Raw genomic sequence first — 17,698 nt, 5'->3', positions numbered from 1 at the left:
AGTTGTATAGTCATGTGCCTTCATTTTTAAGAGGGTTAAAAGGACTTAGGCTACCTGCCCTGAAGGGTTTGGTAAGACTGTAGACATGAGATGAACCCTTGAATATAAAGTGGGTTTGTCTCAGTGAGGACAAAATCTTAATTGACCAACTTTCTTAGTTTGTATCAAAAGGAACAATGAGAAGTAAGGCACAGATGTAATCCGTGGAGCTCAAGGCAGACGGAGACAGGTTCCTGATGGTAGAAGATGTAGATGATGGTGAAGGGAAGTTCTTCAAGATACTTGGTGTGACAAGAGTAGACAGAAAGTACGGAAATCAGAAGAAGTGCTCAGATAGAGGCTGAGAAAACTACCGTAGTCCTCATTTCCCAGGTAGGTTTTTCAGCATGTCCATCAAAGTATAGATTAAGAGGGACATGCGGTTCCATGCCTACGATTTCCTTCTTCTTCCTTCATGGCAAATCTGAGTTCAGTGCTCTGAACTCCTCAGGAATGCATCTCATTCAGGAGACACAGGGGAAGCAATAAAGTAGGAATACTGACCAAAAAAGATGGGGGCACTGTGATGGGATCTAGAGCTTTGGTGACTTAAGAATCAGAAGGATCTTTAAGAGCAGAGGCAGTGACCATGCCCTCAAAGACAGATATTCAGCTGTGTGATACAGGAGTTCTAGATAAGGACAGTGTGTTCTTGGACTGTACTGGTGCATGTGAGAAACATGTATTACTAGCTTTTAGTCCATGCAGATTTCCAAGTCTTTACAGTCTGGGTGGCACAAAGAGCAAATTCCCTTCTCATTTATGAAGGCTTTTAAACCAGTACTAAAGTCTGCACGGTTTTTACAGATATCTGTCCCTATGACTAAGCAGTGGTCAAGTGGGAATCGTGGGGCTATGATTCAGAAGAAATTTTGATTGTCAGAATGGGCAAATGAAGATGGATGGAGGATTATAAAGAGAAGGACAGAACGTTAAAAAAGAGACAGAGACAGAGAGAGACTCTAGGGTCTGTATATCTTACTTCTCCCATAAAAAGCAGTAATGTAGAGTTTATCTTTAGATTAAAAAAACTTATTAGTTATTATATTTATTTTTTAACATCTAGATTTATATTATTACACATAAAATAAACTACACACAGCAAGTAGAACCATGAAACAATCAGGAATTATATTTGTATTATATTCATCGAGTTTTGGCTATTTGTATTTGACAAGCTTGAAAAAAACATCTTTACTATATTTCTGCACACCAGGGAGTTCAAGAGCTGCCTGTCAGGAAAGCCTGTAACACTAGCATGGCAACAGATAACTGATTGGATCACTGGGATCTCTCTGTTGCTTTCCTGAGTGACCTGAGGACAGATCTACTTGTCTTCCTGACTGTGGTGTCTGCCCAGTGCTAGAGCCCACACACCCTGGTGTTTTTAAGAGCAAAGCCTCACTCTGTGGTCTTCGATTTCAGAACTGCCTGTCAGACAGGTGTGTGGCACTAGCCTTTTGAGGCTGCAGGCTTATTTCTGTGGGGATCCTGGAGTTGTCAGTGGTTTTTCCTTGGTGGTGAGACCCCACCAGACTCCACACTACTTGGGTCCCCTCTCACTTGTGGGTTACCAGTACTTGTGTTTTCTGCTTCTCAAATCAGTCCTTAGGTTGCTTAATAGTCAGCACTGTCCTGCTGATACAAGATATGTGTTAGGCACCATCATCTTGCATGTTAGACACTTTTAATGTAAATATGGGATGCCAAAGGAACCTACACTGTCACTTAATGTTTCCTATGTTTATTCTGTACAGACACAATTCACCTTATAAGTCAGGTGAAGGCTGCTGGGCATCTTTGGTGTATTCTGCTGCTCAAGAATGAAAAGGAGGCCAAATGATAACTGGTACAGATGAAGTTCCTACTGACTGTTTCCATGTCTCCTATAAAAACAATGGCATGTTTTCTTTTTTACATAATTCACTGTCTTTACTGCAGTTTGAGAATATTTGAAGGCAGAACCACAAAGCAAAGGAAGTGGAGCCCCAAGGGAACAGCTGATATTTCTGAAAAAAAGCACTCCTTAAAATGGAAAGATGGTCGTTATTCTTCAGTGCACATACTCAGCACCTACTGCAGCACAGGATCTGCTGTCCCTCTAGGGAAGGTTTATGTTTGAAATGCTGCTGATGTCCCACCACTGTGCTTCTTGCACAAAAATACACAGCCGTGTCCTCAGTGGTTACGGAGCTCAGCCTCAGGAAAAACTGGTTCTTGGATGCATCTATTGTGATAGTTAGTCGGCTCTTGAGGGATGGGTTGTAGTTAGTATCTCCATCATTATAAATTTCACCCATCCACTCCAGTCCTTTCCCTGGGCTTTGACGAATCCAGGCCCACCAGTAACCACTGCTAATAGAGTAACCAGTGACAGTGCAGGTGAGGGACAGTGACTGAGAGGGCTTCAGCAGACCAGGCCCTGACTCCTGCAGCTGCACCTGGCACAGGACACCTGAGGACAAAGAATATCAGTGAGTTCTGAACCAAGAAGCAACAAACCCAGGTTTTCAACTGCATCCCAGTTGAACTCACAGCTTGGAACCATCAGCAGGAAAATGAAGACCCACAGGTGTTTCATGGTTTTGGAGATGAATTCAGTCACCTCTAGAAAATATTCTCCAGAGTGTAGAAGCCTCTGAATATAAGCAGGTGCTTGGCTTCTGGTGGCACTGCTATGAATTTGCATGTAGGATGTTCCTATTAAGTTAATATATAAGAGCCAGTTGGAGGTCTCAATATGACTTTCCATATGAGATTGTTGAAGGTAATCTTTGATACCTCAGCTTTTTCTCATTCAATTAGTCTCAAAGTGTCTGGATTTGCAAGGGGTAAATGTGCATAGTGGGTTACTATGGAGCCAGAGTGATTATCTACAGACACACTAAATGAAGGTGTTAAATTTCTCCTTTCACAGAAAGCCCTCCATACATCCCATTGGTGAGCATATATGAATCATCAGTTGAACTGTTTATATTATTGTCCTTCCTGGAAAAAAGCAGTGAACTGATCACTGAGCTCTGGGTGTGCAGCACAGGCAAACATGCTGCATTTCTGCTTATCAGTAGTTGATATCAACTAGAGGCCAATGGAAGCTCACCACAATGTCATTCTACTCTATGTCTATACAGTGAAGGATATCTTTTTTTTGTGAGGGGGTTTAGCTCAGCTGCAGTGAAATGTTGCCATCCAATGCGCTACAATTTACATTATGTACTCAATCACATTTATTTCAAATGGGGTTGAACATGCATGTCAGCATGCAAGGATATTGAGACACAGCTAAAAGTAGAACATTATGATAGGCAGATTTGGGCTCAGGGGTCCCGCTCAAACTAAGGCAACAGCCAAGGACAATACAGGTGGTAAACTTTAAACCCCTACCCAGATCTAGACAATGGACAGAACACTCTCCACAGTAGAGTGGAGAGTGGGATATTACTTTCTCACATACTCTGGTGCTTCACCTTTGACCATGTACCCTGGAGGGGGAGACCTGGTGGCACTCATAGGAAGGACAGCAGGTTACCAAGAAGAGACTTGATATCCTATGAACATATACAGGGGGAGGTAATCCCCCTCAGGAACAGTCATAGGGGAGGGGAATAAGGGGAAAATGGGAGGGAGGGAAGAATGGGAGGATACAAGGGATGGGATAACCATTGAGATGTAACAAGAACAAATTAATAAAGTAAAAAAAAAATAAAGGTGGGTGTTATTTGCAAGTAATGCTGCATCATTTAGTATTAAATGCCGACAGTTTGTAATACCCTCAGTTGTAAACACAATTTTACTAAAAATTATTACTGTGAAATCTGTCTGTAGGTTAGTGTGTACAAGCAGAGAAAAGTGATGCTATGTAGCAAAATATTTTATGATCATAGGGGAAACTAGATCCAAACTGCTATTCCTGGAATAGGCAGGATGAGGACAATGAAGGGAGGAGAAAGTCCTATAGCTTTTCAAATTTGTTTTGTTTTTCAGAATTTCATACAACTGCACTGCATCAGCATCACTTCTGCCCCCTCTTCCTCCTTTCCACACCCAAATTCACAACTTTTACAAATTATTATTGTAAGCTAGGCGTGGTGGCACAGGACTTTAATCCCAGCACTCTGGAGGCAGAGGCAGGCAGTACAGTGTGAGTTCAAGGCCTGCTTATTTGACAATGTGAGTCCAGGACAGGCAAGGATAACAAATAAAAACCCTCTCAAAAAACCATCCATAACTATTACTATGAACACATCAGCAAGTGTTGTACCCTCTTTAAAATAAATATATTTTTACTAATTATAGAAGCAATGCACATGCTGTGGAAGTGTCTGTAAAATATGATGTGGGAGTCCTCTGTGTATGTACCAAAGAATATTATAGTTCATTCATTAAGTAGGTTTACTTTTAGCATTGTCAGGTTTCTCCAGGATAATTTCAACTGAATAAATGTTTTTCATTGCATAAATTTTGAAAACATTTGTCATTAGTTGTTTTATTGCTATTAGCCATCTAAACTGGTTTAACATGAAATCTCAAAGCCATCTCTTCTTATGTCTATGCTTTCTTTAAAAAACTCATTTAATCACTTTTCATACTGATCAGAGCCCCTTCCTTCCTTCCTGCAAATCCCCTTCCCTCACACACATCTCCCATTTCTTTCCTTCACTCAGAGAAGGGAGATATTCCCAAGAGGTACCAACCCACTCTGAGACATTAAATCATCAAAACTAGGTGTATCCTCTCCCACTGAGACCAAACAAAGCAGTCCACGAAGGGGAACAGGATCCAAAGGCAGTCCTCAGTAGTGAAGACTCTGCCTTGCCAGTGTGCCCACATGATGACCAAGCTGAGCATCTGCTACAAAAATGCACAGTTCCTAGGACCAATCTATGTATGCTCTTTGGTTTGGTGGTTCAGTCTGTATGAAACTCCATGGTCCCAGATTAGTTGATAATGTAGGTCTTCTTGTAGAGGCCATGACCCATTTGGATTGCTTAATCATTCTCCCAGTGCTTCCACATGACTCCCAGACCTCTGTCTAGTGTTTGACTGTGTGTCTCTGTGTCTGTTATCATGAAGTGCTGGGTGAAGCCTCACAGAGAAGTTATGCCAGGCACCTTTCTACAAGCATAGCAAAGTCATTAGTGTCAGACTAATTACTGACAATAGTGGAGTCAAATATTTAATCTATACCATGGAATGTGCTAAAATAGGGCCAATCTTCAGTTGGCCATTACCTCAAATTTTGCTCTGTCTTTGTCTCTCCACATCTTTTAGGCAGGATAAAATTTGGGCTGTAAGTTTTGTAGGTGGGTTGGTGTTATTTACCTTCACTGGAAGTCCAGACTGACTACAGGAGGTGACCAGTTCAGTCTCCATATACCCTGCAGCTAGGAGTCTCAGATAGGGTGGTCCCCATAGACTTCCTGGGTCCTCCCTTATACAATGTCTCTGCTATGTCCCAGAGATGCCCCTACCAATTATTTCCATTCTCTTGCATGGATCTCCACTCTCCATATTCCTAATCTCTACCTTAATGCTCTATCCACCCCTTCTCCTACCCAGTTGACCCCATCCATCTATCTCCAATGCCTATTTTATTTCCCCTCCTCCTGAGATTCACCCATCCTCCCTTGGAGCCTCCTTGTTACTTTACTTCCTTGAGTCTGTGGATTTTTCCATAGTTATCTTCTGCATTATGGCTAATAGCCACTTATAAGTAAGTCCATAACATGTATGTCTTTCTAGTCTGAGATATCTGATTAAGGATGATTTTTTCTAGTTCCATCTATTTGCATGAAAATTTCATGATGTCTTTTTTTAAATAGCTAAGTAATATTCCATTGTGTAAATATACCACAGTGTCTTTATGCAATTCTCTTTTGAGGGATATCTTGGCTGTTTTAAGTTTCTGAATTACATATATATATATATATATATATATATTTGTTATGACAAAGATGAGCAAGTGTCCTTGTGTTATGATAGAGCACTTTTTGTGTATATGCCAATGAGTGGTATACCTAGGTCTTGAGGTAGATCTATTCCCAATTTTCAGAAGAATAACCATATTGATTTACAAATTAGTTGTACAAATTTTCACTCCCACCAACAATGGAGCAGTGCTCTCCTTACACCTCATCCTTAACAGTATGTGCTGTCACTTTTTTTTATGTTAGCCATTTTGAGGTATATAAGATGGAATCCCATGGCTGTTTTGATTCACATTTCCCTGTTGACTAAGGATGCTGAAGGTTTCTGTAAGTTCTTCTAAACTATTAGAGATTCCTATGTAAATAATTTTCTGTTTAGCTCTGGACCCATTTATAATTGGGTTATTTGATTTGACAATGTATAGTATTAGCCCTGTGTCCAATGTGAGGTTGGTGAAGATCATCTCCCACTATGTAAGCTACAATTTTGTTTTATTCACAGTGTCCTTTGCCTTGTAGAAATAGAGGGAACCTTGTAAAACTCAAAACCACCTTTTCACCCTACATGTTCTGAAATTGAGTTCTTCTACCTGGTGTGACTTGAGCGCCCCCTGTTGGTCCTGAGCTTCCCAGAAAGACCCTTAGGACTGCTCTAGAAAAAGAAAGTCAGTGAAGTTCTGCACTGCAACATACTCTACATAATTTGTACACATCCCTAGGAACTCATCCTGGTAACCAAACTGAGTCATTTTTGCCCTGTTAAATCCTCTGAGTGTTTTTCAGACTTAGTGCATCTTCAAATTAAATATATACTTCACAGTGGAACAAATTTTTCAACATTCATATACTAAATACTATAGAGAAGAACAGCACAGAAAATTCATGGGAAAATTATTCTGTAGGTTTGAGTGGCAGCTCAGGCATAGAAGATTCCAGCTCTTAGTGTCTCTGTACTACGGCTCTCTAGCAACACTAGGTTGATTGTTCTGGCTTTATAGGGAGAATTCTGAATTTTTGGTTTCTTTAAAAACAGACATACTTGAAGAACATGTTTCACTTTAATCCCAGGTGTGGGGATACAGGACAACTTTGGGCTGTCTGCTGCAGCTCAGAATGATTTCTTTGTGCTGTAGCAGAGGCATTCTTTTGCCAAATGCAGATAGTTTTGCAATGTGTAACATTTAGAAATCTTGAAACTTCTCATAGGGTATATAAAAGATAGAGACCCAGTAGTGTTGGTTGCTTGTTGGTGGACTTTCAGGGATTTGGTTGTGGTTTGTTGGTAGTCATGCTCAAAGAAGAAACAAAAGAAAATAAATTGTATCCAAAATTTCTCTCTCTCTCTCTCTCTCTCTCTCTCTCTCTCTCTCTCTCTCTCTCTCTCTCTCCCTCTGTCTTTCTTTCTCTCCTATTTAGTGGTAAGAGGTATAAATGTTAAAAAAAAATAACCCAGAAAGTAGCAAAAACCAGCTACAGTGCTTCTCTTACTGTCCTCAGGATTCAGCATTCTGGATGAGAGGTCATCATACCATCCAGTCACTGTTTTTCTTCCATAATAATGCATGGACAAGTCCTCAGGCCTTGAATTGTTTATTACAGGAACAGCTGTTTTAGGTACTGCGCATTTCTCTTTAGTGGAACAAGAAACAAGGTAAATCTAGCTTAGCACTAACTCCACACTGAAAGGTCCTTCCTCAGTCCTAATCACTTAATGGGAACACCTCGGAACCCAGGATGGGGATCCTCAGCCTGAGATTCAGCATCAGGTCCTTAATTTTAGCAGTGCCTCCTCCTATGCCCTGTGCTCCCCCTTTCCTCCACTCTTCATACTTGATAATTATTTCCAGTTCCAACCTACACATAATTATGTGTACTATTTCCTTTTCCTAGAGATATGTATCTGTCCTTCTACCCAGTCCCTTAGGACTTAAAATTCTTTCACATGAATCCAGTTTTTCAATTCCAGCACTGACACATCAGCTGTGACAGAAGGCTGTAGTCTGAGATGAAAATGTTGATGAAGAGTAGATCACAATAAGGGATAGATCATTTCTGTGCACAGAATAGGGGTCATCACATTCCTTAGCAATTAGGACTATAACAACCATTTTGTCAGAAATGTAATGGAGTGTTCTTGGTTCTTATTGCTTATGCTACAAGAGGTCTAACTAGTTTAATGTTAAAGAACATAAACATGAATGCTTGTAAAGATAGAACAGAAGATGGAGTTGAGCCACTTTTTTATTGTCCGTTCCTCATCTGATGGGCCTCTAGGCTGATTGCACCTTTTGCCTGCCACTAGGAGGCTGACAGTAATCACAGATGATTGGTATGTTTGCAGTACAAGGTCCTTAGATGGATGCCCTGGAACAACATAGCTAGGTCTCATGACATTTCTATTTTGAACTTTAAGGGAAATATCCATGTTACACTATCTCCAGCCATGTATTACAGTTTCTGTTTCATCAATTACTCATCATAATAAGGTATCGTTTGTTTTCTGTAAATGCCGTTCTTACTGGGATGAGATATTATCTGTCTATAGAACCAATTCATTCTTGGCCTTACATAGGCTGGCAGTGAGGAAGAATTCTGCATGCTGTGATGATAAATCAGAGAATAATCACTATCCCTTGTTTATAAAGTTTTATCCTTCATCATTCTTGTAATGTTCTCTCTGTCTGATCCATTAGATATGTGTCTGCTCAGGATTGTGTGCTGGAGCATTTTAAACTGCTCTGTGGACTTTATGAGGGTCAGAGCAGCATAGAAGCAGAGTTAGGAATATCATAGTGACTGAGGTGGGTCTAATGAAGTGTTCTTGGTCATAGTGTGCTCCATTCAAATCCATGTCAGTGAAATAATAACAAGGTGTCAACTTAAGAATAGATCTTATTTTGTCATATGATCTGTAATTTTCATACATGGACTACCTATGCAATTGTCTATGCTGTGATGAATTTTATAATCCTCTTGCTTATGCTCCCATCATTTAACTATAGTGTGAATGATCTTATCCCCTACAGTAGAGATGTGATTGAATGTTAAAATAAGCAGGAAGAAAAAAGGTTCTATGAAGGTTCTATGTAGGAAGGAGACAATAATATTCATAGGAAATCCTCACCTTCACAGTGCTCTAGCTCTCTAAGGGTGAGAGTTCCTATCCTTGTCCAAATGGGAGCTGTTTCCAGGTCACCGAAGAGTGAAACTCTTTACAACATGTGTCTGCTATCTGAGCCCAGGTTTAAAGCTCAACATCAGTCATTGTAGAGAAGTTGCACATCCTTGACAAGGCCATCATCCTACCATTATATCATGTTCTTCAGCTTCGATGCACATCAGATGAGTATCTGCCTCATGAAACATCTGGTCAGTCTCTGCTCCTCCCTGTGCGACAATGACAGATTTCTGAGGAAGAGATATGTTGTCTTCTAAATCTTTTATCATGTGTAGAAATTCAGTAAAATCATGAAGGAAAATCTGCTTTGTTCTTAAACATTCATTATGAAAATGTGCAGTCAGTACTGGGAGAAAATCACTGATGCAAGGCACAATAAAATTGATCTGAGGGTTGAATTTGACCTTCTTTATATTTTCTCCAATGATGCCGTGTCCAAACAAATATTCAGAGCGTATAATAACTAGCAATGCATTTCTCAACCTGTTGCCCAAGATATTGTGATGATCCTAGGTCTTAATACTCCTAGGTGTTTCTTGAATCCATTGCATGATAATTTATGGTTATCAGAGAAATCCAATATGACTTCTAACTTCATTTATGTTGGGGTTTGCTCTTGTGCTGCTGTACATTCAAATGCTAAATATTGGCTCCCTAGATTTGGTTGCAGTCCAGAGTACACTCTCATGCACACTAAATGATGTGTAAACTTTGCTTCCCATTGTTTTCTGGTTCGTTAAATAAAGGTGCTGACAGACAATTACTGTGGAGAATATAGATAGGAAGAGCTTCAGTTCTTGGGTCTCAGGCTTGGGATTTACACCAGGGACATGAGGCCTGCAGTGAGAAGCCAAAGTGAGAGAAAAGTAAGAAGATAGAGAAAGATATCATGGGCTGATGGAGCAGATCAAGCCAGGATGGGACTACTTATTGTCATGTGACTTGGGGAATACAGCTAGGCAGTAGTCAGACTAATTGTAAAAACTAGGTTAAATAGTATCTCCATAGTTAATGTGCTAAAGCTGTTTTAATAAGTTAACAGGTCTTTAAATATAATGCTATCTAGAAAAATGTACTGAGATTATTCATTGATCCATAATAAAACACATTGAAGTCCTATGTTTACTAGTTAGCTCCTCTGTGCTGACCTCCTAGGAACTGTGAAAACTATTTTCTGCCATTTTCAAAGAAATAAAAGAACATTTCTATGTGTACCAAAAGATGGAGGTAAACCTAGAGCCTCCACTCTATGGCCCTGCTCTGATGTGCTTCCAGCTTTACAGTCCTGCCCCCTTCCCAGGAAATGACAATACTGTGTGTGAGATTCAGAAAAAAGGGCCTTGAAACTGCCTCTCTGTGAAAATGGAATGTCAGGTGCTAGTTTTCCAACTGAGAAATCATTCTCTTTTGAGATAAACTGTCTTCATGGTATCTTAACAGGACCTGTGAATGGTTTGTTTCTGTAGCTTCACAGGAGAGTGATATGAATCTTAGGAACTAACTGCAATGATCTTGGTCAGAACTTGTGTCCTTTCAGGCAAAGGTTATGACTTATTTAGGATGTAGTCTTTTGGAATTTGTATATAAGTAACTGAAAGGAAAAACCAAGTGTAGACATAGGAAAGGCTAGATCTGCTCATCTCTGAACCTGGTCCTCAGGCTCTGAACAATTAATTAATACTGTTATCTTTTTTCTTTTTGATATCTTGTGGAAATCTTTTTGATTTTGTGATCTTTATCTAAGTTTCTCACTACTGAATGCATCACTGATAGTATCTTATGCAAAGATTAAAGAAAATAATAGGTGATGTGGTGGGTAGATTGTAAGAGCCAGAGTATGGAGATGAGTTCTATGAAGTGCTGCCCTTTGGATAAGACAAGGTCATAACAATAATCAGTGCTCAGAGGCTGTGATTCCTCCACATGAAAATGTAATGAAAATAGTCAGGACAGTGGTTGATGGTGAGACAGGGTCAGCAGGAGTGGTAGGGAGAAAACAGAGAACAATGGAGGTCTTTCCAGTCACAATTCTTTCTATGCACAAATAGAATCCTTAGAAATAAATTGTGAGATTTCTCCCAATGTTTCTGTTTCTTTATTTGGCTGAACATTCACTTTTCAGTACACATTGTACACCTTGAAAATGTATCTGAATAGTTCCTATTCAGCACACAGTGCACACCCTGACATGATAACTGAATACTTCCTTTGCAACACACATTGCATTCCTTGACATGCTATCTGTATTTGCCACCATGTGATAGGATCTCATCTGTTATCACTACCAAAGTTACATGTATGTTATATTAATTTGTGTTTTGTTTAAATGACCCTTGCTTTCACCTTACAGCTATTTTTAACATAAATGTCTATAATTAACAAAACTTGAACAAGTCCCTATTTGGAACACTCCCTGCCTGTAGCTCACAGATCACCCATTATACCACAAAACTTTACACACAATGTTGTTTTTACCAACTCTGTGATAAAAGTGATACTGTCTTCAGGATACAGTATATAGATAAGAGATACAAACATGTCCAGTTTTTTCCTAGTATAAAAGAGGAGACTTCTGTCTGTTTCTGATAAACAAAGTGTTTCTCAATACTGGAAGTGTACAGTTAATTAATAGCTTTCCTTATTTTCTATATGAATTATGGTTGAGGGATGTAAATTTTAAACACATATATGGAAATACATTGTTTTCAAACCAAATAATAGTTTAATAAAAACACCTGTTGTCTTGTGATAACATGGTAATGAAGGGAAAACATGAAATTATTTTCTCCTTTGTTGCGATTTTATGCTTAGTACTGAGGGGGTCTCTAAAATAGCGGACTACCAGGGGAATGCCTTTCAAGAGGCCAAAAATACATTGCAGGCAGGTAATTATGTAAGGGTCCAAGTATCTCACAGAAACATGGATTCTGAATTCTAGAGCTTACTTCTCATCAAGAAAATCATGTTAGTGTCTCCAAAATAGCACAAGATAGTGGAAGAGGACAAGGTAAGTCCTTCATCCACAGAAAATAATCATTTTGAATTAGCAGAAAGGTTCCTAGGTTAACCAGACATTTTGCCATTTATAAGAGTCTATGACAAGAGATAGAAGAAATAATCAGGATAATTGGAACTGAGCATTTTCAACTACAACCTTCCCCAAGTACCCACTGGAGCCTGGGCCTCACCTGAGCTTAAGCTAAGTGGCTCATTGTCTGTGTTTAGAACAAAGGTGACTATTTTTTTTCTAGATGAACAAAATCTAATATGATATATGAAGAACGTTATACATTATGTTTCTGAATCAGTAGAAAATACAATTGGGCCCATCTATACCTGCTGTGCACAGTTCTTATGAAAAGCAAAAATATCTCAAAAGTGTTAGAATGTACAGATTGTAGAATGTGTCCTCATGTACCTCCTTTAATCCGAATACCACTGCAGCTTTTCCCTGAATCTCGTGACGGAAATAGGTCACTATCACTGTGAATCTTTCTAAGAATGTGATCCTCGTGATGTTACCAGCTTCGTTTCTAAGTTCAAAATCATTTTTAGTGTTTAGTTCTTTCAGACTGATTACATCTAATATTATACATTTTATATTATGATTATTATATATGTTGTATTATATCAGTTTGTGGCAAAATGAGCACTCTGTTTTAGCAGTGAATACAGACTACAAGTACAGAGAATTTTCTATGAAATCATTAGATTTCATGACTCCAGAAACAAGAAGCTGTTTTTCTGCACCGAATTTTTGCACTGCCCCTTTCCATGGGTGCTCTACGCCCCCTGCTGGTCCTGATCACTACTACAAGAAGGTTTGTGTCTAGGTTCATACTGAAAGCCTGTCACTGTGCCTTGCACAGTAATAAATGGCGGTATCTTCAGTTCTTAAACTGTTCATTTGCAGGTAGAGACTGCTTTTGGAATCATCTCTTGAGATGGTGAATCTTCCTTTTACAGACTCCGCATAGTATGTTTCATAATTATCAGGTTTGTGTTTAATTATACCAACCCACTCCAGCCCCTTTCCTGGAGCCTGGCGAACCCAGTGCATCCACCAGCTGCTGAAAGTGAATCCTGATGTGGCACAGGAGAGCTTTAGGGAACTTCCAGGCTTCACCAAGCCTCCCCCTGACTCCACCATCTGCACTTCACCCTGGACTCCTGCAAACACAGAGAATTCTCTTAGTAAATTGTCACAAATACCCACAGTCCCTATTACTCTCATCCACTTACACACTTAGAATTCCTTCTAATAAATTACCATTTAAAAGAACAAAAAGGAAAATCCAGCTCAATCTCAACTCCATGCTGATTGTTCCCTGTTCAAGTTGATCAATGAATGTGTGTCTTGAGGTATCTGCCTTCATTAGAGCTGTAACATCGGGGTTGGTTTTTAAGAGCAGAGAGGGACTTTATTTGCATATCTTGTTGTTTTATCATGAGCTGAGGAGTGTGACCCTTACAGAACAGAAGAAATGGTGCAAGTGTCTGTGATGAAATAGGATCACGGTGACATTTACAAAATTAAAATATTGCTATTGTCCTGGGTGCTTAGTTCAGTTAGTAGAAAACATCTTTTTTCATGCCTGAGCCATGTGCTCACCACCAGCACTGTGTGGATAAGGAAGATGTAGAAGCAGGAGAATCATATGTATGAGTTTTCCTTTTGACACATAATCTCGTGTCTCAAAAATATAAAGAGAGAGAAGGAAAAAAGAAAAGAAGAAAGCAAAAAAAATCACTACTTGGTGTGAATTTCAGTTATAAATCGTAATAGAATTTTACCATTTATATTAAATTATCTTTTATTATAATTAACAAAATAAATCCTTACTTTATTATACCTTTTACATGTAAACTGTTGTGCTGTCGTAGGAGAAATTATCACATAAATTCATAGGAAATAATGACAAGATACATAATTGGCATATGATAATTTAAAGCACATTATGTATACTTCAGTGTATCCTGAATACCTACATTCTACTGAATGAACAAAATGTGGCTTAGGACATGGTTCAGCAGTGTAATACTTGATCTATACATCTCGAAGTTGGAGCTTTATGAAAATAAAATAACTTAATTACATAAAAATACTACGTGAGATTGTTCTTTGATTAATGTAAAAACACATTGAATGTTTCTGTTTACCACTTTAGTCATCCAGGAAGGACCTCTCCTAACCTTCATGCAGGGGCAGGACTCCTCTTCCGTGTCTTCCCTGGGGTTCCTAATAGACCCATTTCTCTCCATACCATATTATTCTGCCCCACAGATCCACACAGTGTTGTGCTTTTAGCGACAACTCATTCTTTTCTTTCTCACACAAAAGACCCACTTGACCCCTTAGAGATGAGCCTTCCCTGTACCACCAGGTAAAAGAAGCTCATCTAAGGTAAAGAGATTAGATGTTGAGAGATACAAAAGAGTGTAAATTGGCCACAGTTTATGAAGACTTTTGTGGCAAGACTTGGCTAAGAAACAGAATGTGGCAGGTAGCTGGTGCCTTTCAAGACAGCAGAATTATATTAAAGACAGTGGTACTGACCCAAATATACATGACGTGCTTCATGGTCATTTACTGATTCTGGAGGATGGGGTAAAACATGGAGTTTTTGTGTGAGGAGATGTTTCTTCTATACTCTTGTAAAAGTCAAATTATTCAAAGTAAATCTTTAGTAGAAGATTGGACCCATAATAAAATCACAAAGTCATGTAAAACAGATTACTTGTTAAGATGCTGGAACCAAAGTTAAGAATACTTATATTAGCAGATGATATGGAAGGATTATTCTGATTTAAAATCTTCTTAGTGAAGGCTTTCGTGGGACATGCCCCTTGGGCTAATATGCAGATATAAGTGAGTATATACCATTTGAGTCTTTCTGCTTCTGGGTTAACTCACTCATTATGATCATTTCTAGCTCAATCCATTTATCCACAAATTTCGGGAATTCCTTGTTTTTAATAGCTGAATAGTATTCCATAGTGTATATGTACCACAGTTTCTTTATCCATTCTTCTATTGAGGGACACTTAGACTGTTTCCATGTTCTGGCTATTATGAATAAGGCTGCTATGAACATGGTTGAGCAAATTTTCTTGTTGTGTGCTGGAGCATCTTATGGGTATATTCCAACTGAGACAGAGGGGAGGACATTCTAGTGGGACTCTAGATGAGAGAATCATGGGAGAATGGCAAAGTAGAAGGATCCAGAGGGTCCTAGAAGCCTACAAGTAGAACATTATGATAGGCAGATTTGGGCACAGGGGTCCCGCTCAAACTAAGGCACCAGCCAAGGACAATAGAGGTGGTAAACCTTAAACCCCTACTCAGATCTAGACAATGGACAGAACACTCTCAACAGTAGAGTGGAGAGTGGGATATTACGTTCTCACATACTCTAGTGCCTCACCTTTGACCATGTCCCCTGGAGGGGGAAACCTGTTGGCACTCAGAGGAAGGACAGCAGGTTACCAAGAAGAGACTTGATACCCTATGAACATATACAGGGGGAGGTAATTCCCCTCAGGAACAGTCATAGGGGAGGGGAATAAGGGGAAAATGGGAGGGAAGGAAGAACGGGAGGATACAAGGGATGGGATAACCATTGAGATGTAACAAGAATAAATTAATAAAGGAGAAAAAATGAAAAATAAAAAAAAATAAAATCTTCTTAGTGCAAAGGAAATAAATTCTAATACTGTAAACCTAGCCAATGACTCAGAGTTCCTTAAGTCATAGCTGTAGGAGAAGAATATAACTGTCACTTTTCTAAATAGCATATAATCTACCTTTACTCTAAATGTTTACCTTTATAGCCACTGCTCAGAGATAGTTGTAGTTTCATGACGGAAATTTCTTTTTGCAACATAAGTTAAACCGAAGGGAAAAAGGGAAACAATTTTAAAGAGAGTATGTGTCAACTAAGAGCAGTTTGCAGGGAAGAAAGGGAAAAGGAAATGATGTAATCATATTATATTATAATCTAAAAAAAACCAATCACAAGGGAAACCAAACATTTTGTTTGTTTCCTTTATAAGATAGACATAAAATAATAAAACTGCCTGTCACATAGCTCATTAGACAGAATGATTTCCCAGAATCCACAAAACAAGGATTCTTGTCTCCAGAAGCTATAAATTCCCTTTGTGATGGTGCATTCCTGTGATCCCAGAACTGAGGAGGTAATTCAGGAGAATCAGAAATCAGGATAACTCTTGTTACTGCAAGACTGAGGCAGTCCTAGCACTCATGTTGCTGTTTCCCCACAAATATAATAAAACACATAACCCTAGAGATGCTTATGCAGGAAATATTACCGGAAGACATAAGTTCCCCACACAGGAAGCCCATCTTCATCCTCCCTCTGCACCTGCTGCACAGGCTGTCTTCTCAGTGTGTGCTCTACAGCACCTGACAGATGGCGCCTTGTTCAAATAGCATGTGGGAAACCATCACACTGCATTCATTAGGATGCTTTCTATGGATTTTTTGTTATACCTGCTCTCTGCTTTTCTTTCTTCTGCCCAGGTTTTATTGTGTGTAATTATGTGTATGGTTTACAGTAATTTGAAATATTAAAAAGTATATTAAATTCAAGGTACATGACAGTTGTTTTGCATTGCATTTCACACACCTGGATGTGAGCTGCTCCTCCCTCTCAACTGTAATTAGCTGAAGTCCCAGATACTCTGAGCTGAGTGAATCCAAGCTCATATGTTGTTCATGTCCAGAAATTTATTAGAGGGACATAAAATCCAACATAAATGGAACATAATATACACCCATCCATATTTAAGCGAGATTTAGTCAGCATTAAAAATGATGAAATAATGTGGATTGGAATCAAATATGTAATTATGTGTTGTCCAGTTAGTAATGACCACATGCTGGAAAATAAGAGTATACTAACTAAGGAATAACTGGCTTTCTTCAATTTGGAATAACATAAATGTGCCCACTGAATCCATATCAATCAATATACTTATTGGTGTTCTAGCTACAGCATCAGCCACAAGAAAAAAGTGAAATCATACAGATTGGAAAATGAAAAACGATTTGCCACTGCAGATTTCATGAAGGCATATATAATATTTAAAGAGTCACAAAAAGTTATGACTAATGAATCAATTAAGAAAGATGTTGGTATGCAGTATAGCCTTATAGCTTTATTTTGATAAAACAATACTAAATATACTAAAATAAATCAAGATGAAATCCTAATTTGCATTATTATAAAAATTAAATAAAAATTGAAGATTAAGTGGGTAAAATATATGTACAATGAAACTATAAATGACTACTAAAAATACTAAAATGATCAAAACTGGAAAGAAATACGTTGTTCAGACATCTAGAAAAAGAAATATTAAAATGTCTGTACCACCCTTATATGATACATCAAAACAGCAGTGTAGATTTTGTCAATTGACAAAAACTAGAGATTTCTAAATATAAAATTGGCTTAGAAAAATCTCAGTACTGTGAGCAATTTAATTGTGCATTTAACTGATTATCAGTTGATGTGATAGGGCCATAGAC

This window comes from Acomys minous (genome assembly GCF_964271855.1).
Source record: "Acomys minous genome assembly, chromosome: 8".
Classification (NCBI taxonomy): Eukaryota; Metazoa; Chordata; class Mammalia; order Rodentia; family Muridae; genus Acomys; species Acomys minous.
Note: the sequence above shows the minus strand (reverse complement) of the source record.